This window comes from Ambystoma mexicanum, chromosome 1p (assembly GCF_040938575.1).
Source record: "Ambystoma mexicanum isolate Mex_15411 chromosome 1p, UKY_AmexF1_1, whole genome shotgun sequence".
NCBI lineage: Eukaryota > Metazoa > Chordata > Amphibia > Caudata > Ambystomatidae > Ambystoma > Ambystoma mexicanum.
In genome coordinates, this window is record NC_090921.1 from 1473801937 (window position 1) to 1473825113 (window position 23177).

The window sequence follows — 23177 nt, forward strand, 5'->3', positions numbered from 1 at the left end:
TTGTCCCAGTTCTACTTAAATGTGATGCAGGCTACAAGTCAGTTTGAAGATAATTGTCATATTCATGAATTTCCTTCAGATCACATGTAGTTTTTCTTTAGGTTGTTGTGAGGATAAGGGTTTTATGTGTGAATGACTTAGGCATTTTTTTTCCAAGGGAAGAAAAAATCGCCCTGCAACTGGCCTCCCTCTTATGCTCCGGTCAGAAACAGGACTCTCAGCTGGACGGTTAGCTCAGTTGGTTAGAGCGTCGTACTAATAACGCCAAGGTCACGGGTTCGATGCCCGTATTGGCCACTTTGTCATTTTGGGAAATATTTCTGCAGAAGCATGAGATTGATGCAGAATTGGCACTCACAGCTTTAGAGTTACTAACACAAGATTGCTGTTTTGTTGGAAGCAGCTGTGCATACATAGTCACGGGTCAGTACTGCTGCGGACATAACCAATGTTGTGGTGAGGATAAGGGTTGTATTTGTGAATGAGTTAGGCATTTTCTTTCAAGGGAAGAAAACTCCCCCCTGCAACTGGCCTCCCTCCTATGCTCCAGTCAGAAGGCATACTTTTTCTGACTGAGCATGGTGCTAATCACGCCAAGTTAGCGGATTTGATCCCAGTATTGGCCACTTTGTCAATTTGGGAAATATTTCTGCAGAAGCATGAGATTGATGCAGAATTCCCACCCACAGCTTTAGATTTACTATGACTAGTTTGCTGTTTTGTTGGAAGCAGCAGTCCATAAATGGTCACAGGTCAGTACTGCTGTGGGAAATGACCAATGAGATGCATTTAACCTTCTTTGTCCCAGTTCTACTTAAATGTGATGCAGGCTACAAGTCAGTTTGAAGATAATTGTCATATTCATGAATTTCCTTCAGATCACATGTAGTTTTTCTTTAGTTGTTGTGAGGATAAGGGTTTTATGTGTGAATGAGTTAGACATTTTTTTTCCAAGGGAAAAAGAATTTCAGCTGGCCGGTTAGCTCAGTTGGTTAGAGCGTGGTGCTAATAACGCCAAGGTCACGGGTGGGATCCCTGTATTGGCCACTTTGTCATTTTGGGAAATATTTCTGCAGAAGCATGAGATTGATGCAGAATTGGCACTCACAGCTTTAGAGTTACTAACACAAGATTGCGGTTTTGTTGGTAGCAGCTGTGCATACATGGTCACGGGTCAGTACTGCTGCGGGACATAACCAATGTTGTTGTGAGGATAAGGGTTGTATTTGTGAATGAGTTAGGCATTTTCTTTCAAGGGAAGAAAGCTACCCCCAGCAACTGGCCTCCCTCCTATGCTCCAGTCAGAAGGCATACTTTTTCTGACTGAGCATGGTGCTAATCACGCCAAGTCAGCGAATTTGATCCCAGTATTGGCCACTTTGTCAATTTGGGAAATATTTCTGCAGAAGCATGAGATTGATGCAGAATTCCCACCCACAGCTTTAGATTTACTATGACTAGTTTGCTGTTTTGTTGGAAGCAGCAGTCCATAAATGGTCACAGGTCAGTACTGCTGTGGGAAATGACCAATGAGATGCATTTAACCTTCTTTGTCCCAGTTCTACTTAAATGTGATGCAGGCTACAAGTCAGTTTGAAGATAATTGTCATATTCGTGAATTTCCTTCAGATCACATGTAGTTTTTCTTTAGGTTGTTGTGAGGATAAGGGTTTTATGTGTGAATGAGTTAGGCATTTTTTTCCAAGGGAAGAAAAAATCCCCCTGCAACTGGCCTCCCTCTTATGCTCCAGTCAGAAATATGCCTCTCAGCTGGCTGGTTAGCTCAGTTGGTTAGAGCGTGGTGCTAATCACGCCAAGGTCACAGGTTTGATCCCCGTATTGGCCACTTTGTCATTTTGGGAAATATTTCTGCAGAAGCATGAGATTGATGCAGAATTGGCACTCACAGCTTTAGAGTTACTAACACAAGATTGCTGTTTTGTTGGAAGCAGCTGTGCATACATAGTCACGGGTCAGTACTGCTGCGGACATAACCAATGTTGTTGTGAGGATAAGGGTTGTATTTGTGAATGAGTTAGGCATTTTCTTTCAAGGGAAGAAAACTCCCCCCTGCAACTGGCCTCCCTCCTATGCTCCAGTCAGAAGGCATACTTTTTCTGACTGAGCATGGTGCTATTCACGCCAAGTTAGCGAATTTGATCCCAGTATTGGCCACTTTGTCAATTTGGGAAATATTTCTGCAGAAGCATGAGATTGATGCAGAATTCCCACCCACAACTTTAGATTTACTATGACCAGTTTGCTGTTTTGTTGGAAGCAGTAGTCCATAAATGGTCACAGGTCAGTACTGCTGTGGGAAATGACCAATGAGATGCATTTAACCTTCTTTGTCCCAGTTCTACTTAAATGTGATGCAGGCTACAAGTCAGTTTGAAGATAATTGTCATATTCATGAATTTCCTTCAGATCACATGTAGTTTTTCTTTAGGTTGTTGTGAGGATAAGGGTTTTATGTGTGAATGAGTTAGGCATTTTTTTTTCCAAGGGAAGAAAAAATCCCCCTGCAACTGGCCTCCCTCTTATGCTCCAGTCAGAAAAAGGACTCTCAGCTGGCCGGTTAGAGCGTGGTGCTAATAACGCCAAGGTCACGGGTTCGATCCCCGTATTGGCCACTTTGTCATTTTGGGAAATATTTCTGCAGAAGCATGAGATTGATGCAGAATTGGCACTCACAGCTTCAGAGTTACTAACACAAGATTGCTGTTTTGTTGGAAGCAGCTGTGCATACATGGTCACGGGTCAGTACTGCTGCGGGACATAACCAATGTTGTTGTGAGGATAAGGGTTGTATTTGTGAATGAGTTAGGCATTTTCTTTCAAGGGAAGAAAACTCCCCCCTGCAACTGGCCTCCCTCCTATGCTCCAGTCAGAAGGCATACTTTTTCTGACTGAGCATGGTGCTAATCACGCCAAGTTAGCGAATTTGATCCCAGTATTGGCCACTTTGTCAATTTGGGAAATATTTCTGCAGAAACATGAGATTGATGCAGAATTCCCACCCACAACTTTAGATTTACTATGACTAGTTTGCTGTTTTGTTGGAAGCAGCAGTCCATAAATGGTCACAGGTCAGTACTGCTGTGGGAAATGACCAATGAGATGCATTTAACCTTCTTTGTCCCAGTTCTACTTAAATGTGATGCAGGCTACAAGTCAGTTTGAAGATAATTGTCATATTCATGAATTTCCTTCAGATCACATGTAGTTTTTCTTTAGGTTGTTGTGAGGATAAGGGTTTTATGTGTGAATGAGTTAGGCATCATTTTTCCAAGGGAAGAAAAAATCCCCATGCAACTGGCCTTCCTCTTATGCTCCAGTCAGAAACAGGACTCTCAGCTGGCCCGTTAGAGCGTGGTGCTAATAACGCCAAGGTCACGGGTTCGATCCCTGTATTGGCCACTTTGTCATTTTGGGAAATATTTCTGCAGAAGCATGAGATTGATGCAGAATTGGCACTCACAGCTTTAGAGTTACTAACACAAGATTGCTGTTTTGTTGGAAGCAGCTGTGCATACATAGTCACGGGTCAGTACTGCTGCGGACATAACCAATGTTGTTGTGAGGATAAGGGTTGTATTTGTGAATGAGTTAGGCATTTTCTTCCAAGGGAAGAAAACTCCCCCCTGCAACTGGCCTCCCTCCTATGCTCCAGTCAGAAGGCATACTTTTTCTGACTGAGCATGGTGCTAATCACGCCAAGTTAGCGAATTTGATCCCAGTATTGGCCACTTTGTCAATTTGGGAAATATTTCTGCAGAAGCATGAGATTGATGCAGAATTCCCACGCACAGCTTTAGATTTACTATGACAAGTTTGCTGTGTTGTTGGAAGAAGCAGCCCATAAATGGTCACAGGTCAGTACTGCTGTGGGAAATGACCAATGAGATGCATTTAACCTTCTTTGTCCCAGTTCTACTTAAATGTGATGCAGGCTACAAGTCAGTTTGAAGATAATTGTCATATTAATGAATTTCCTTCAGATCACATGTAGTTTTTCTTTAGGTTGTTGTGAGGATAAGGGTTTTATGTGTGAATGAGTTAGGCATTTTTTTTCCAAGGGAAGAAAAAACCCCCCTGCAACTGGCCTCCCTCTTATGGTCCAGTCATTAATATGCCTCTCAGCTGGCCGGTTAGCTCAGTTGGTTAGAGTGTGGTGCTAATAACGCCAAGGTCACGGGTTCGATCCCCGTATTGGCCACTTTGTCATTTTGGGAAATATTTCTGCAGAAGGATGAGATTGATGCAGAATTGGCACTCACAGCTTTAGAGTTACTAACACAAGATTGCTGTTTTGTTGGAAGCAGCTGTGCATACATAGTCACGGGTCAGTACTGCTGTGGACATAACCAATGTTGTGGTGAGGATAAGGGTTGTATTTGTGAATGAGTTAGGCATTTTCTTTCAAGGAAAGAAAACTCCCCCCTGCAACTGGCCTCCCTCCTATGCTCCAGTCAGAAGCATACTTTTTCTGACTGAGCATGGTGCTAATCACGCCAAGTTAGTGAATTTGATCCCAGTATTGGCCACATTGTCAATTTGGGAAAAATGTCTGCAGAAGCATTAGATTGATGCAGAATTCCCACCCACAGCTTTAGATTTACTATGACAAGTTTGCTGTTTTGTTGGAAGCAGCAGTCCATAAATGGTCACAGGTCAGTACTGCTGTGGGAAATGACCAATGAGATGCATTTAACCTTCTTTGTCGCAGTACTACCTAAATGTGATGCAGGCCACAAGTCAGTTTGAAGATAATTGTAATATTCATGAATTTCCTTCAGATCACATGGAGTTTTTCTTTAGGTTGTTGTGAGGATAAGGGTTGTCTGTGTGAATGAGTTAGGCATTTTTTTTCCAAGGGAAGAAAACATCCCCCTACAACTGGCCTCCTGCTTATGCTTGAGTCAGAAACAAAACTCTCAGCTGGCTGTTTAGCTCATTTGGTTAGAGCGTGGTGCTAATAATGGCAAGGTCACGGGTCCCCGTATTGGCCTCCTTGTCATTTTGGGAAATATTTCTGCAGAAGCATGAGATTGATGCAGAATTGGCACTCACAGCTTTAGAGTTACTAACACAAGATTGCTGTTTTGTTGGAAGCAGCTGTGCATACATGGTCACGGGTCAGTACTGCTGCGGGACATAACCAATGTTTTTGTGAGGATAAGGGTTGTATTTGTGAATGAGTTAGGCATTTTCTTTCAAGGGAAGAAAACTCCCCCCTGCAACTGGCCTCCCTCCTATGCTCCAGTCAGAAGGCATACTTTTTCTGACTGAGCATGGTGCTAATCACGCCAAGTTAGCGGATTTGATCCCAGTATTGGCCACTTTGTCAATTTGGAAAATATTTCTGCAGAAGCATGAGATTGATGCAGAATTCCCACCCACAGCTTTAGATTTACTATGACTAGTTTGCTGTTTTGTTGGAAGCAGCAGTCCATAAATGGTCACAGGTCAGTACTGCTGTGGGAAATGACCAATGAGATGCATTTAACCTTCTTTGTCCCAGTTCTACTTAAATGTGATGCAGGCTACAAGTCAGTTTGAAGATAATTGTCATATTCATGAATTTCCTTCAGATCACATGTAGTTTTTCTTTAGGTTGTTGTGAGGATAAGGGTTTTATGTGTGAATGACTTAGGCATTTTTTTTCCAAGGGAAGAAAAAATCGCCCTGCAACTGGCCTCCCTCTTATGCTCCGGTCAGAAACAGGACTCTCAGCTGGACGGTTAGCTCAGTTGGTTAGAGCGTCGTACTAATAACGCCAAGGTCACGGGTTCGATGCCCGTATTGGCCACTTTGTCATTTTGGGAAATATTTCTGCAGAAGCATGAGATTGATGCAGAATTGGCACTCACAGCTTTAGAGTTACTAACACAAGATTGCTGTTTTGTTGGAAGCAGCCGTGCATACATAGTCACGGGTCAGTACTGCTTTGGACATAACCAATGTTGTGGTGAGGATAAGGGTTGTATTTGTGAATGAGTTAGGCATTTTCTTTCAAGGAAAGAAAACTCCCCCCTGCAACTGGCCTCCCTCCTATGCTCCAGTCAGAAGCATACTTTTTCTGACTGAGCATGGTGCTAATCACGCCAAGTTAGTGAATTTGATCCCAGTATTGGCCACTTTGTCAATTTGGGAAAAATGTCTGCAGAAGCATTAGATTGATGCAGAATTCCCACCCACAGCTTTAGATTTACTATGACAAGTTTGCTGTTTTGTTGGAAGCAGCAGTCCATAAATGGTCACAGGTCAGTACTGCTGTGGGAAATGACCAATGAGATGCATTTAACCTTCTTTGTCGCAGTACTACCTAAATGTGATGCAGGCCACAAGTCAGTTTGAAGATAATTGTAATATTCATGAATTTCCTTCAGATCACATGGAGTTTTTCTTTAGGTTGTTGTGAGGATAAGGGTTGTCTGTGTGAATGAGTTAGGCATTTTTTTTCCAAGGGAAGAAAACATCCCCCTACAACTGGCCTCCTGCTTATGCTTGAGTCAGAAACAAAACGCTCATTTGGTTAGAGCGTGGTGCTAATAATGGCAAGGTCACGGGTCCCCGTATTGGCCTCCTTGTCATTTTGGGAAATATTTCTGCAGAAGCATGAGATTGATGCAGAATTGGCACTCACAGCTTTAGAGTTACTAACACAAGATTGCTGTTTTGTTGGAAGCAGCTGTGCATACATGGTCACGGGTCAGTACTGCTGCGGGACATAACCAATGTTTTTGTGAGGATAAGGGTTGTATTTGTGAATGAGTTAGGCATTTTCTTTCAAGGGAAGAAAACTCCCCCCTGCAACTGGCCTCCCTCCTATGCTCCAGTCAGAAGGCATACTTTTTCTGACTGAGCATGGTGCTAATCACGCCAAGTTAGCGGATTTGATCCCAGTATTGGCCACTTTGTCAATTTGGAAAATATTTCTGCAGAAGCATGAGATTGATGCAGAATTCCCACCCACAGCTTTAGATTTACTATGACTAGTTTGCTGTTTTGTTGGAAGCAGCAGTCCATAAATGGTCACAGGTCAGTACTGCTGTGGGAAATGACCAATGAGATGCATTTAACCTTCTTTGTCCCAGTTCTACTTAAATGTGATGCAGGCTACAAGTCAGTTTGAAGATAATTGTCATATTCATGAATTTCCTTCAGATCACATGTAGTTTTTCTTTAGGTTGTTGTGAGGATAAGGGTTTTATGTGTGAATGACTTAGGCATTTTTTTTCCAAGGGAAGAAAAAATCGCCCTGCAACTGGCCTCCCTCTTATGCTCCGGTCAGAAACAGGACTCTCAGCTGGACGGGTAGCTCAGTTGGTTAGAGCGTCGTACTAATAACGCCAAGGTCACGGGTTCGATGCCCGTATTGGCCACTTTGTCATTTTGGGAAATATTTCTGCAGAAGCATGAGATTGATGCAGAATTGGCACTCACAGCTTTAGAGTTACTAACACAAGATTGCTGTTTTGTTGGAAGCAGCCGTGCATACATAGTCACGGGTCAGTACTGCTTTGGACATAACCAATGTTGTGGTGAGGATAAGGGTTGTATTTGTGAATGAGTTAGGCATTTTCTTTCAAGGAAAGAAAACTCCCCCCTGCAACTGGCCTCCCTCCTATGCTCCAGTCAGAAGCATACTTTTTCTGACTGAGCATGGTGCTAATCACGCCAAGTTAGTGAATTTGATCCCAGTATTGGCCACTTTGTCAATTTGGGAAAAATGTCTGCAGAAGCATTAGATTGATGCAGAATTCCCACCCACAGCTTTAGATTTACTATGACAAGTTTGCTGTTTTGTTGGAAGCAGCAGTCCATAAATGGTCACAGGTCAGTACTGCTGTGGGAAATGACCAATGAGATGCATTTAACCTTCTTTGTCGCAGTACTACCTAAATGTGATGCAGGCCACAAGTCAGTTTGAAGATAATTGTAATATTCATGAATTTCCTTCAGATCACATGGAGTTTTTCTTTAGGTTGTTGTGAGGATAAGGGTTGTCTGTGTGAATGAGTTAGGCATTTTTTTTCCAAGGGAAGAAAACATCCCCCTACACTGGCCTCCTGCTTATGCTTGAGTCAGAAACAAAACTCTCAGCTGGCTGTTTAGCTCATTTGGTTAGAGCGTGGTGCTAATAATGGCAAGGTCACGGGTCCCCGTATTGGCCTCCTTGTCATTTTGGGAAATATTTCTGCAGAAGCATGAGATTGATGCAGAATTGGCACTCACAGCTTTAGAGTTACTAACACAAGATTGCTGTTTTGTTGGAAGCAGCTGTGCATACATGGTCATGGGTCAGTACTGCTGCGGGACATAACCAATGTTTTTGTGAGGATAAGGGTTGTATTTGTGAATGAGTTAGGCATTTTCTTTCAAGGGAAGAAAACTCCCCCCTGCAACTGGCCTCCCTCCTATGCTCCAGTCAGAAGGCATACTTTTTCTGACTGAGCATGGTGCTAATCACGCCAAGTTAGCGGATTTGATCCCAGTATTGGCCACTTTGTCAATTTGGAAAATATTTCTGCAGAAGCATGAGATTGATGCAGAATTCCCACCCACAGCTTTAGATTTACTATGACTAGTTTGCTGTTTTGTTGGAAGCAGCAGTCCATAAATGGTCACAGGTCAGTACTGCTGTGGGAAATGACCAATGAGATGCATTTAACCTTCTTTGTCCCAGTTCTACTTAAATGTGATGCAGGCTACAAGTCAGTTTGAAGATAATTGTCATATTCATGAATTTCCTTCAGATCACATGTAGTTTTTCTTTAGGTTGTTGTGAGGATAAGGGTTTTATGTGTGAATGACTTAGGCATTTTTTTTCCAAGGGAAGAAAAAATCGCCCTGCAACTGGCCTCCCTCTTATGCTCCGGTCAGAAACAGGACTCTCAGCTGGACGGTTAGCTCAGTTGGTTAGAGCGTCGTACTAATAACGCCAAGGTCACGGGTTCGATGCCCGTATTGGCCACTTTGTCATTTTGGGAAATATTTCTGCAGAAGCATGAGATTGATGCAGAATTGGCACTCACAGCTTTAGAGTTACTAACACAAGATTGCTGTTTTGTTGGAAGCAGCTGTGCATACATAGTCACGGGTCAGTACTGCTGCGGACATAACCAATGTTGTGGTGAGGATAAGGGTTGTATTTGTGAATGAGTTAGGCATTTTCTTTCAAGGAAAGAAAACTCCCCCCTGCAACTGGCCTCCCTCCTATGCTCCAGTCAGAAGCATACTTTTTCTGACTGAGCATGGTGCTAATCACGCCAAGTTAGTGAATTTGATCCCAGTATTGGCCACTTTGTCAATTTGGGAAAAATGTCTGCAGAAGCATTAGATTGATGCAGAATTCCCACCCACAGCTTTAGATTTACTATGACAAGTTTGCTGTTTTGTTGGAAGCAGCAGTCCATAAATGGTCACAGGTCAGTACTGCTGTGGGAAATGACCAATGAGATGCATTTAACCTTCTTTGTCGCAGTACTACCTAAATGTGATGCAGGCCACAAGTCAGTTTGAAGATAATTGTAATATTCATGAATTTCCTTCAGATCACATGGAGTTTTTCTTTAGGTTGTTGTGAGGATAAGGGTTGTCTGTGTGAATGAGTTAGGCATTTTTTTTCCAAGGGAAGAAAACATCCCCCTACAACTGGCCTCCTGCTTATGCTTGAGTCAGAAACAAAACTCTCAGCTGGCTGTTTAGCTCATTTGGTTAGAGCGTGGTGCTAATAATGGCAAGGTCACGGGTCCCCGTATTGGCCTCCTTGTCATTTTGGGAAATATTTCTGCAGAAGCATGAGATTGATGCAGAATTGGCACTCACAGCTTTAGAGTTACTAACACAAGATTGCTGTTTTGTTGGAAGCAGCTGTGCATACATGGTCACGGGTCAGTACTGCTGCGGGACATAACCAATGTTTTTGTGAGGATAAGGGTTGTATTTGTGAATGAGTTAGGCATTTTCTTTCAAGGGAAGAAAACTCCCCCCTGCAACTGGCCTCCCTCCTATGCTCCAGTCAGAAGGCATACTTTTTCTGACTGAGCATGGTGCTAATCACGCCAAGTTAGCGGATTTGATCCCAGTATTGGCCACTTTGTCAATTTGGAAAATATTTCTGCAGAAGCATGAGATTGATGCAGAATTCCCACCCACAGCTTTAGATTTACTATGACTAGTTTGCTGTTCTGTTGGAAGCAGCAGTCCATAAATGGTCACAGGTCAGTACTGCTGTGGGAAATGACCAATGAGATGCATTTAACCTTCTTTGTCCCAGTTCTACTTAAATGTGATGCAGGCTACAAGTCAGTTTGAAGATAATTGTCATATTCATGAATTTCCTTCAGATCACATGTAGTTTTTCTTTAGGTTGTTGTGAGGATAAGGGTTTTATGTGTGAATGACTTAGGCATTTTTTTTCCAAGGGAAGAAAAAATCGCCCTGCAACTGGCCTCCCTCTTATGCTCCGGTCAGAAACAGGACTCTCAGCTGGACGGTTAGCTCAGTTGGTTAGAGCGTCGTACTAATAACGCCAAGGTCACGGGTTCGATGCCCGTATTGGCCACTTTGTCATTTTGGGAAATATTTCTGCAGAAGCATGAGATTGATGCAGAATTGGCACTCACAGCTTTAGAGTTACTAACACAAGATTGCTGTTTTGTTGGAAGCAGCCGTGCATACATAGTCACGGGTCAGTACTGCTTTGGACATAACCAATGTTGTGGTGAGGATAAGGGTTGTATTTGTGAATGAGTTAGGCATTTTCTTTCAAGGAAAGAAAACTCCCCCCTGCAACTGGCCTCCCTCCTATGCTCCAGTCAGAAGCATACTTTTTCTGACTGAGCATGGTGCTAATCACGCCAAGTTAGTGAATTTGATCCCAGTATTGGCCACTTTGTCAATTTGGGAAAAATGTCTGCAGAAGCATTAGATTGATGCAGAATTCCCACCCACAGCTTTAGATTTACTATGACAAGTTTGCTGTTTTGTTGGAAGCAGCAGTCCATAAATGGTCACAGGTCAGTACTGCTGTGGGAAATGACCAATGAGATGCATTTAACCTTCTTTGTCGCAGTACTACCTAAATGTGATGCAGGCCACAAGTCAGTTTGAAGATAATTGTAATATTCATGAATTTCCTTCAGATCACATGGAGTTTTTCTTTAGGTTGTTGTGAGGATAAGGGTTGTCTGTGTGAATGAGTTAGGCATTTTTTTTCCAAGGGAAGAAAACATCCCCCTACACTGGCCTCCTGCTTATGCTTGAGTCAGAAACAAAACTCTCAGCTGGCTGTTTAGCTCATTTGGTTAGAGCGTGGTGCTAATAATGGCAAGGTCACGGGTCCCCGTATTGGCCTCCTTGTCATTTTGGGAAATATTTCTGCAGAAGCATGAGATTGATGCAGAATTGGCACTCACAGCTTTAGAGTTACTAACACAAGATTGCTGTTTTGTTGGAAGCAGCTGTGCATACATGGTCATGGGTCAGTACTGCTGCGGGACATAACCAATGTTTTTGTGAGGATAAGGGTTGTATTTGTGAATGAGTTAGGCATTTTCTTTCAAGGGAAGAAAACTCCCCCCTGCAACTGGCCTCCCTCCTATGCTCCAGTCAGAAGGCATACTTTTTCTGACTGAGCATGGTGCTAATCACGCCAAGTTAGCGGATTTGATCCCAGTATTGGCCACTTTGTCAATTTGGAAAATATTTCTGCAGAAGCATGAGATTGATGCAGAATTCCCACCCACAGCTTTAGATTTACTATGACTAGTTTGCTGTTTTGTTGGAAGCAGCAGTCCATAAATGGTCACAGGTCAGTACTGCTGTGGGAAATGACCAATGAGATGCATTTAACCTTCTTTGTCCCAGTTCTACTTAAATGTGATGCAGGCTACAAGTCAGTTTGAAGATAATTGTCATATTCATGAATTTCCTTCAGATCACATGTAGTTTTTCTTTAGGTTGTTGTGAGGATAAGGGTTTTATGTGTGAATGACTTAGGCATTTTTTTTCCAAGGGAAGAAAAAATCGCCCTGCAACTGGCCTCCCTCTTATGCTCCGGTCAGAAACAGGACTCTCAGCTGGACGGTTAGCTCAGTTGGTTAGAGCGTCGTACTAATAACGCCAAGGTCACGGGTTCGATGCCCGTATTGGCCACTTTGTCATTTTGGGAAATATTTCTGCAGAAGCATGAGATTGATGCAGAATTGGCACTCACAGCTTTAGAGTTACTAACACAAGATTGCTGTTTTGTTGGAAGCAGCTGTGCATACATAGTCACGGGTCAGTACTGCTGCGGACATAACCAATGTTGTGGTGAGGATAAGGGTTGTATTTGTGAATGAGTTAGGCATTTTCTTTCAAGGAAAGAAAACTCCCCCCTGCAACTGGCCTCCCTCCTATGCTCCAGTCAGAAGCATACTTTTTCTGACTGAGCATGGTGCTAATCACGCCAAGTTAGTGAATTTGATCCCAGTATTGGCCACTTTGTCAATTTGGGAAAAATGTCTGCAGAAGCATTAGATTGATGCAGAATTCCCACCCACAGCTTTAGATTTACTATGACAAGTTTGCTGTTTTGTTGGAAGCAGCAGTCCATAAATGGTCACAGGTCAGTACTGCTGTGGGAAATGACCAATGAGATGCATTTAACCTTCTTTGTCGCAGTACTACCTAAATGTGATGCAGGCCACAAGTCAGTTTGAAGATAATTGTAATATTCATGAATTTCCTTCAGATCACATGGAGTTTTTCTTTAGGTTGTTGTGAGGATAAGGGTTGTCTGTGTGAATGAGTTAGGCATTTTTTTTCCAAGGGAAGAAAACATCCCCCTACAACTGGCCTCCTGCTTATGCTTGAGTCAGAAACAAAACTCTCAGCTGGCTGTTTAGCTCATTTGGTTAGAGCGTGGTGCTAATAATGGCAAGGTCACGGGTCCCCGTATTGGCCTCCTTGTCATTTTGGGAAATATTTCTGCAGAAGCATGAGATTGATGCAGAATTGGCACTCACAGCTTTAGAGTTACTAACACAAGATTGCTGTTTTGTTGGAAGCAGCTGTGCATACATGGTCACGGGTCAGTACTGCTGCGGGACATAACCAATGTTTTTGTGAGGATAAGGGTTGTATTTGTGAATGAGTTAGGCATTTTCTTTCAAGGGAAGAAAACTCCCCCCTGCAACTGGCCTCCCTCCTATGCTCCAGTCAGAAGGCATACTTTTTCTGACTGAGCATGGTGCTAATCACGCCAAGTTAGCGGATTTGATCCCAGTATTGGCCACTTTGTCAATTTGGAAAATATTTCTGCAGAAGCATGAGATTGATGCAGAATTCCCACCCACAGCTTTAGATTTACTATGACTAGTTTGCTGTTCTGTTGGAAGCAGCAGTCCATAAATGGTCACAGGTCAGTACTGCTGTGGGAAATGACCAATGAGATGCATTTAACCTTCTTTGTCCCAGTTCTACTTAAATGTGATGCAGGCTACAAGTCAGTTTGAAGATAATTGTCATATTCATGAATTTCCTTCAGATCACATGTAGTTTTTCTTTAGGTTGTTGTGAGGATAAGGGTTTTATGTGTGAATGACTTAGGCATTTTTTTTCCAAGGGAAGAAAAAATCGCCCTGCAACTGGCCTCCCTCTTATGCTCCGGTCAGAAACAGGACTCTCAGCTGGACGGTTAGCTCAGTTGGTTAGAGCGTCGTACTAATAACGCCAAGGTCACGGGTTCGATGCCCGTATTGGCCACTTTGTCATTTTGGGAAATATTTCTGCAGAAGCATGAGATTGATGCAGAATTGGCACTCACAGCTTTAGAGTTACTAACACAAGATTGCTGTTTTGTTGGAAGCAGCCGTGCATACATAGTCACGGGTCAGTACTGCTTTGGACATAACCAATGTTGTGGTGAGGATAAGGGTTGTATTTGTGAATGAGTTAGGCATTTTCTTTCAAGGAAAGAAAACTCCCCCCTGCAACTGGCCTCCCTCCTATGCTCCAGTCAGAAGCATACTTTTTCTGACTGAGCATGGTGCTAATCACGCCAAGTTAGTGAATTTGATCCCAGTATTGGCCACTTTGTCAATTTGGGAAAAATGTCTGCAGAAGCATTAGATTGATGCAGAATTCCCACCCACAGCTTTAGATTTACTATGACAAGTTTGCTGTTTTGTTGGAAGCAGCAGTCCATAAATGGTCACAGGTCAGTACTGCTGTGGGAAATGACCAATGAGATGCATTTAACCTTCTTTGTCGCAGTACTACCTAAATGTGATGCAGGCCACAAGTCAGTTTGAAGATAATTGTAATATTCATGAATTTCCTTCAGATCACATGGAGTTTTTCTTTAGGTTGTTGTGAGGATAAGGGTTGTCTGTGTGAATGAGTTAGGCATTTTTTTTCCAAGGGAAGAAAACATCCCCCTACAACTGGCCTCCTGCTTATGCTTGGGTCAGAAACAAAACTCTCAGCTGGCTGTTTAGCTCATTTGGTTAGAGCGTGGTGCTAATAATGGCAAGGTCACGGGTCCCCGTATTGGCCTCCTTGTCATTTTGGGAAATATTTCTGCAGAAGCATGAGATTGATGCAGAATTGGCACTCACAGCTTTAGAGTTACTAACACAAGATTGCTGTTTTGTTGGAAGCAGCTGTGCATACATGGTCACGGGTCAGTACTGCTGCGGGACATAACCAATGTTGTTGTGAGGATAAGGGTTGTATTTGTGAATGAGTTAGGCATTTTCTTTCAAGGGAAGAAAACTCCCCCCTGCAACTGGCCTCCCTCCTATGCTCCAGTCAGAAGGCATACTTTTTCTGACTGAGCATGGTGCTAATCACGCCAAGTTAGCGGATTTGATCCCAGTATTGGCCACTTTGTCAATTTGGAAAATATTTCTGCAGAAGCATGAGATTGATGCAGAATTCCCACCCACAGCTTTAGATTTACTATGACTAGTTTGCTGTTTTGTTGGAAGCAGCAGTCCATAAATGGTCACAGGTCAGTACTGCTGTGGGAAATGACCAATGAGATGCATTTAACCTTCTTTGTCCCAGTTCTACTTAAATGTGATGCAGGCTACAAGTCAGTTTGAAGATAATTGTCATATTCATGAATTTCCTTCAGATCACATGTAGTTTTTCTTTAGGTTGTTGTGAGGATAAGGGTTTTATGTGTGAATGAGTTAGGCATTTTTTTCCAAGGGAAGTAAAAATCCCCCTGCAACTGGCCTCCCTCTTATGCTCCAGTTAGAATTATGCCTCTCAGCTGGCCGGTTAGCTCAGTTGGTTAGAGCGTGGTGCTAATAACGCCAAGGTCACGGGTTCGATCCACGTATTGGCCACTTTGTCATTTTGGGAAATATTTCTGCAGAAGCATGAGATTGATGCAGAATTGGCACTCACAGCTTTAGAGTTACTAACACAAGATTGCTGTTTTGTTGGAAGCAGCTGTGCATACATGGTCACGGGTCAGTACTGCTGCGGGACATAACCAATGTTGTTGTGAGGATAAGGGTTGTATTTGTGAATGAGTTAGGCATTTTCTTTCAAGGGAAGAAAGCTCCCCCCTGCAACTGTCCTCCCTCCTATGCTCCAGTCAGAAGGCATACTTTTTCTGACTGAGCATGGTGCTAATCACGCCAAGTTAGCGAATGTGATCCCAGTATTGGCCACTTTGTCAATTTGGGAAATATTTCTGCAGAAGCATGAGATTGATGCAGAATTCCCACCCACAGCTTTAGATTTACTATGACTAGTTTCCTGTTTTGTTGGAAGCAGCAATCCATAAATGGTCACAGGTCAGTACTGCTGTGGGAAATGACCAATGAGATGCATTTAACCTTCTTTGTCCCAGTTCTACTTAAATGTGATGCAGGCTACAAGTCAGTTTGAAGATAATTGTCATATTCGTGAATTTCCTTCAGATCACATGTAGTTTTTCTTTAGGTTGTTGTGAGGATAAGGGTTTTATGTGTGAATGAGTTAGGCATTTTTTTTCCAAGGGAAGAAAAAATCCCCCTGCAACTGGCCTCCCTCTTATGCTCCAGTTAGAAATAGCCTCTCAGCTGGACGGTCACGGGTTCGATCCCCGTATTGGCCACTTTGTCTTTTTGGGAAATATTTCTGCAGAAGCATGAGATTGATGCAGAATTGGCACTCACAGCTTTAGAGTTACTAACACAAGATTGCTGTTTTGTTGGAAGCAGCTGTGCATACATAGTCACGGGTCAGTACTGCTGCGGGACATAACCAATGTTGTTGTGAGGATAAGGGTTGTATTTGTGAATGAGTTAGGCATTTTCTTTCAAGGGAAGAAAGCTCCCCCCTGCAACTGTCCTCCCTCCTATGCTCCAGTCAGAAGGCATACTTTTTCTGACTGAGCATGGTGCTAATCACGCCAAGTTAGCGAATGTGATCCCAGTATTGGCCACTTTGTCAATTTGGGAAATATTTCTGCAGAAGCATGAGATTGATGCAGAATTCCCACCCACAGCTTTAGATTTACTATGACTAGTTTCCTGTTTTGTTGGAAGCAGCAGTCCATAAATGGTCACAGGTCAGTACTGCTGTGGGAAATGACCAATGAGATGCATTTAACCTTCTTTGTCCCAGTTCTACTTAAATGTGATGCAGGCTACAAGTCAGTTTGAAGATAATTGTCATATTCGTGAATTTCCTTCAGATCACATGTAGTTTTTCTTTAGGTTGTTGTGAGGATAAGGATTTTATGTGTGAATGAGTTAGGCATTTTTTTTCCAAGGGAAGAAAAAATCCCCCTGCAACTGGCCTCCCTCTTATGCTCCAGTTAGAAATAGCCTCTCAGCTGGACGGTCACGGGTTCGATCCCCGTATTGGCCACTTTGTCTTTTTGGGAAATATTTCTGCAGAAGGATGAGATTGATGCAGAATCGGCACTCACAGCTTTAGAGTTACTAACACAAGATTGCTGTTTTGTTGGAAGCAGCTGTGCATACATAGTCACGGGTCAGTACTGCTGCGGACATAACCAATGTTGTTGTGAGGATAAGGGTTGTATTTGTGAATGAGTTAGGCATTTTCTTTCAAGGGAAGAAAACTCCCCCCTGCAACTGGCCTCCCTCCTATGCTCCAGTCAGAAGGCATACTTTTTCTGACTGAGCATGGTGCTAATCACGCCAAGTTAGCGAATTTGATCCCAGTATTGGCCACTTTGTCAATTTGGGAAATATTTCTGCAGAAGCATGAGATTGATGCAGAATTCCCACCCACAGCTTTAGATTTACTATGACTAGTTTGCTGTTTTGTTGGAAGCAGCAGTCCATAAATGGTCACAGGTCAGTACTGCTGTGGGAAATGACCAATGAGATGCATTTAACCTTCTTTGTCCCAGTTCTACTTAAATGTGATGCAGGCTACAAGTCAGTTTGAAGATAATTGTCATATTCGTGAATTTCCTTCAGATCACATGTAGTTTTTCTTTAGGTTGTTGTGAGGATAAGGGTTTTATGTGTGAATGAGTTAGGCATTTTTTTCCAAGGGAAGAAAAAATCCCCCTGCAACTGGCCTCCCTCTTATGCTCCAGTTAGAAATAGCCTCTCAGCTGGACGGTCACGGGTTCGATCCCCGTATTGGCCACTTTGTCTTTTTGGGAAATATTTCTGCAGAAGGATGAGATTGATGCAGAATTGGCACTCACAGCTTTAGAGTTACTAACACAAGATTGCTGTTTTGTTGGAAGCAGCTGTGCATACATAGTCACGGGTCAGTACTGCTGCGGACATAACCAATGTTGTTGTGAGGATAAGGGTTGTATTTGTGAATGAGTTAGGCATTTTCTTTCAAGGGAAGAAAACTCCCCCCTGCAACTGGCCTCCCTCCTATGCTCCAGTCAGAAGGCATACTTTTTCTGACTGAGCATGGTGCTAATCACGCCAAGTTAGCGAATTTGATCCCAGTATTGGCCACTTTGTCAATTTGGGAAATATTTCTGCAGAAGCATGAGATTGATGCAGAATTCCCACCCACAGCTTTAGATTTACTATGACTAGTTTGCTGTTTTGTTGGAAGCAGCAGTCCATAAATGGTCACAGGTCAGTACTGCTGTGGGAAATGACCAATGAGATGCATTTAACCTTCTTTGTCCCAGTTCTACTTAAATGTGATGCAGGCTACAAGTCAGTTTGAAGATAATTGTCATATTCATGAATTTCCTTCAGATCACATGTAGTTTTTCTTTAGGTTGTTGTGAGGATAAGGGTTTTATGTGTGAATGAGTTAGGCATTTTTTTTCCAAGGGAAAAAGAATTTCAGCTGGCCGGTTAGCTCAGTTGGTTAGAGCGTGGTGCTAATAACGCCAAGGTCACGGGTTGGATCCCCGTATTGGCCACTTTGTCATTTTGGGAAATATTTCTGCAGAAGCATGAGATTGATGCAGAATTGGCACTCACAGCTTTAGAGTTACTAACACAAGATTGCTGTTTTGTTGGTAGCAGCTGTGCATACATGGTCACGGGTCAGTACTGCTGCGGGACATAACCAATGTTGTTGTGAGGATAAGGGTTGTATTTGTGAATGAGTTAGGCATTTTCTTTCAAGGGAAGAAAACTCCCCCCTGCAACTGGCCTCCCTCCTATGCTCCAGTCAGAAGGCATACTTTTTCTGACTGAGCATGGTGCTAATCACGCCAAGTTAGCGAATTTGATCCCAGTATTGGCCACTTTGTCAATTTGGGAAATATTTCTGCAGAAGCATGAGATTGATGCAGAATTCCCACCCACAACTTTAGATTTACTATGACCAGTTTGCTGTTTTGGTGGAAGCAGCAGTCCATAAATGGTCACAGGTCAGTACTGCTGTGGGAAATGACCAATGAGATGCATTTAACCTTCTTTGTCCCAGTTCTACTTAAATGTGATGCAGGCTACAAGTCAGTTTGAAGATAATTGTCATATTCATGAATTTCCTTCAGATCACATGTAGTTTTTCTTTAGGTTGTTGTGAGGATAAGGGTTTTATGTGTGAATGAGTTAGGCATTTTTTTTCCAAGGGAAGAAAAAATCCCCCTGCAACTGGCCTCCCTCTTATGCTCCAGTCAGAAAAAGGACTCTCAGCTGGCCGGTTAGAGCGTGGTGCTAATAATGCCAAGGTCACGGGTTCGATCCACGTATTGGCCACTTTGTCATTTTGGGAAATATTTCTGCAGAAGCATGAGATTGATGCAGAATTGGCACTCACAGCTTTAGAGTTACTAACACAAGATTGCTGTTTTGTTGGAAGCAGCTGTGCATACATAGTCACGGGTCAGTACTGCTGCGGACATAACCAATGTTGTGGTGAGGATAAGGGTTGTATTTGTGAATGAGTTAGGCATTTTCTTTCAAGGAAAGAAAACTCCCCCCTGCAACTGGCCTCCCTCCTATGCTCCAGTCAGAAGCATACTTTTTCTGACTGAGCATGGTGCTAATCACGCCAAGTTAGTGAATTTGATCCCAGTATTGGCCACTTTGTCAATTTGGGAAAAATGTCTGCAGAAGCATTAGATTGATGCAGAATTCCCACCCACAGCTTTAGATTTACTATGACAAGTTTGCTGTTTTGTTGGAAGCAGCAGTCCATAAATGGTCACAGGTCAGTACTGCTGTGGGAAATGACCAATGAGATGCATTTAACCTTCTTTGTCGCAGTACTACCTAAATGTGATGCAGGCCACAAGTCAGTTTGAAGATAATTGTAATATTCATGAATTTCCTTCAGATCACATGGAGTTTTTCTTTAGGTTGTTGTGAGGATAAGGGTTGTCTGTGTGAATGAGTTAGGCATTTTTTTTCCAAGGGAAGAAAACATCCCCCTACAACTGGCCTCCTGCTTATGCTTGAGTCAGAAACAAAACTCTCAGCTGGCTGTTTAGCTCATTTGGTTAGAGCGTGGTGCTAATAATGGCAAGGTCACGGGTCCCCGTATTGGCCTCCTTGTCATTTTGGGAAATATTTCTGCAGAAGCATGAGATTGATGCAGAATTGGCACTCACAGCTTTAGAGTTACTAACACAAGATTGCTGTTTTGTTGGAAGCAGCTGTGCATACATGGTCACGGGTCAGTACTGCTGCGGGACATAACCAATGTTTTTGTGAGGATAAGGGTTGTATTTGTGAATGAGTTAGGCATTTTCTTTCAAGGGAAGAAAACTCCCCCCTGCAACTGGCCTCCCTCCTATGCTCCAGTAAGAAGGCATACTTTTTCTGACTGAGCATGGTGCTAATCACGCCAAGTTAGCGGATTTGATCCCAGTATTGGCCACTTTGTCAATTTGGAAAATATTTCTGCAGAAGCATGAGATTGATGCAGAATTCCCACCCACAGCTTTAGATTTACTATGACTAGTTTGCTGTTTTGTTGGAAGCAGCAGTCCATAAATGGTCACAGGTCAGTACTGCTGTGGGAAATGACCAATGAGATGCATTTAACCTTCTTTGTCCCAGTTCTACTTAAATGTGATGCAGGCTACAAGTCAGTTTGAAGATAATTGTCATATTCATGAATTTCCTTCAGATCACATGTAGTTTTTCTTTAGGTTGTTGTGAGGATAAGGGTTTTATGTGTGAATGACTTAGGCATTTTTTTTCCAAGGGAAGAAAAAATCGCCCTGCAACTGGCCTCCCTCTTATGCTCCGGTCAGAAACAGGACTCTCAGCTGGACGGTTAGCTCAGTTGGTTAGAGCGTTGTACTAATAACGCCAAGGTCACGGGTTCGATGCCCGTATTGGCCACTTTGTCATTTTGGGAAATATTTCTGCAGAAGCATGAGATTGATGCAGAATTGGCACTCACAGCTTTAGAGTTACTAACACAAGATTGCTGTTTTGTTGGAAGCAGCTGTGCATACATAGTCACGGGTCAGTACTGCTGCGGACATAACCAATGTTGTGGTGAGGATAAGGGTTGTATTTGTGAATGAGTTAGGCATTTTCTTTCAAGGAAAGAAAACTCCACCCTGCAACTGGCCTCCCTCCTATGCTCCAGTCAGAAGCATACTTTTTCTGACTGAGCATGGTGCTAATCACGCCAAGTTAGTGAATTTGATCCCAGTATTGGCCACTTTGTCAATTTGGGAAAAATGTCTGCAGAAGCATTAGATTGATGCAGAATTCCCACCCACAGCTTTAGATTTACTATGACAAGTTTGCTGTTTTGTTGGAAGCAGCAGTCCATAAATGGTCACAGGTCAGTACTGCTGTGGGAAATGACCAATGAGATGCATTTAACCTTCTTTGTCGCAGTACTACCTAAATGTGATGCAGGCCACAAGTCAGTTTGAAGATAATTGTAATATTCATGAATTTCCTTCAGATCACATGGAGTTTTTCTTTAGGTTGTTGTGAGGATAAGGGTTGTCTGTGTGAATGAGTTAGGCATTTTTTTTCCAAGGGAAGAAAACATCCCCCTACAACTGGCCTCCTGCTTATGCTTGGGTCAGAAACAAAACTCTCAGCTGGCTGTTTAGCTCATTTGGTTAGAGCGTGGTGCTAATAATGGCAAGGTCACGGGTCCCCGTATTGGCCTCCTTGTCATTTTGGGAAATATTTCTGCAGAAGCATGAGATTGATGCAGAATTGGCACTCACAGCTTTAGAGTTACTAACACAAGATTGCTGTTTTGTTGGAAGCAGCTGTGCATACATGGTCACGGGTCAGTACTGCTGCGGGACATAACCAATGTTGTTGTGAGGATAAGGGTTGTATTTGTGAATGAGTTAGGCATTTTCTTTCAAGGGAAGAAAACTCCCCCCTGCAACTGGCCTCCCTCCTATGCTCCAGTCAGAAGGCATACTTTTTCTGACTGAGCATGGTGCTAATCACGCCAAGTTAGCGGATTTGATCCCAGTATTGGCCACTTTGTCAATTTGGAAAATATTTCTGCAGAAGCATGAGATTGATGCAGAATTCCCACCCACAGCTTTAGATTTACTATGACTAGTTTGCTGTTTTGTTGGAAGCAGCAGTCCATAAATGGTCACAGGTCAGTACTGCTGTGGGAAATGACCAATGAGATGCATTTAACCTTCTTTGTCCCAGTTCTACTTAAATGTGATGCAGGCTACAAGTCAGTTTGAAGATAATTGTCATATTCATGAATTTCCTTCAGATCACATGTAGTTTTTCTTTAGGTTGTTGTGAGGATAAGGGTTTTATGTGTGAATGAGTTAGGCATTTTTTTTTCCAAGGGAAGAAAAAATCCCCCTGCAACTGGCCTCCCTCTTATGCTCCAGTTAGAAATAGCCTCTCAGCTGGACGGTCACGGGTTCGATCCCCGTATTGGCCACTTTGTCTTTTTGGGAAATATTTCTGCAGAAGGATGAGATTGATGCAGAATTGGCACTCACAGCTTTAGAGTTACTAACACAAGATTGCTGTTTTGTTGGAAGCAGCTGTGCATACATAGTCACGGGTCAGTACTGCTGCGGACATAACCAATGTTGTTGTGAGGATAAGGGTTGTATTTGTGAATGAGTTAGGCATTTTCTTTCAAGGGAAGAAAACTCCCCCCTGCAACTGGCCTCCCTCCTATGCTCCAGTCAGAAGGCATACTTTTTCTGACTGAGCATGGTGCTAATCACGCCAAGTTAGCGAATTTGATCCCAGTATTGGCCACTTTGTCAATTTGGGAAATATTTCTGCAGAAGCATGAGATTGATGCAGAATTCCCACCCACAGCTTTAGATTTACTATGACTAGTTTGCTGTTTTGTTGGAAGCAGCAGTCCATAAATGGTCACAGGTCAGTACTGCTGTGGGAAATGACCAATGAGATGCATTTAACCTTCTTTGTCCCAGTTCTACTTAAATGTGATGCAGGCTACAAGTCAGTTTGAAGATAATTGTCATATTCGTGAATTTCCTTCAGATCACATGTAGTTTTTCTTTAGGTTGTTGTGAGGATAAGGGTTTTATGTGTGAATGAGTTAGGCATTTTTTTTCCAAGGGAAGAAAAAATCCCCCTGCAACTGGCCTCCCTCTTATGCTCCAGTTAGAAATAGCCTCTCAGCTGGACGGTCACGGGTTCGATCCCCGTATTGGCCACTTTGTCTTTTTGGGAAATATTTCTGCAGAAGGATGAGATTGATGCAGAATTGGCACTCACAGCTTTAGAGTTACTAACACAAGATTGCTGTTTTGTTGGAAGCAGCTGTGCATA

The 23177-nt window shown here is 42.8% G+C and overlaps 3 non-coding genes across 3 annotated transcripts; all 3 read left to right on the forward strand.

The window, feature by feature from the left end:
* The first annotated feature begins 4145 nt into the window (after positions 1-4145).
* TRNAI-AAU (transfer RNA isoleucine (anticodon AAU)) lies at positions 4146-4219 on the forward strand. The gene has a single exon. It is a non-coding gene; the product is annotated as a tRNA-Ile (tRNA).
* An 11057-nt stretch (positions 4220-15276) lies between these two features.
* On the forward strand, positions 15277-15350 carry TRNAI-AAU (transfer RNA isoleucine (anticodon AAU)). Its single transcript has one exon. It is a non-coding gene; the product is annotated as a tRNA-Ile (tRNA).
* Positions 15351-18299: 2949 nt separating this feature from the next.
* On the forward strand, positions 18300-18373 carry TRNAI-AAU (transfer RNA isoleucine (anticodon AAU)). Its single transcript has one exon. It is a non-coding gene; the product is annotated as a tRNA-Ile (tRNA).
* Positions 18374-23177: the final 4804 nt, after the last annotated feature.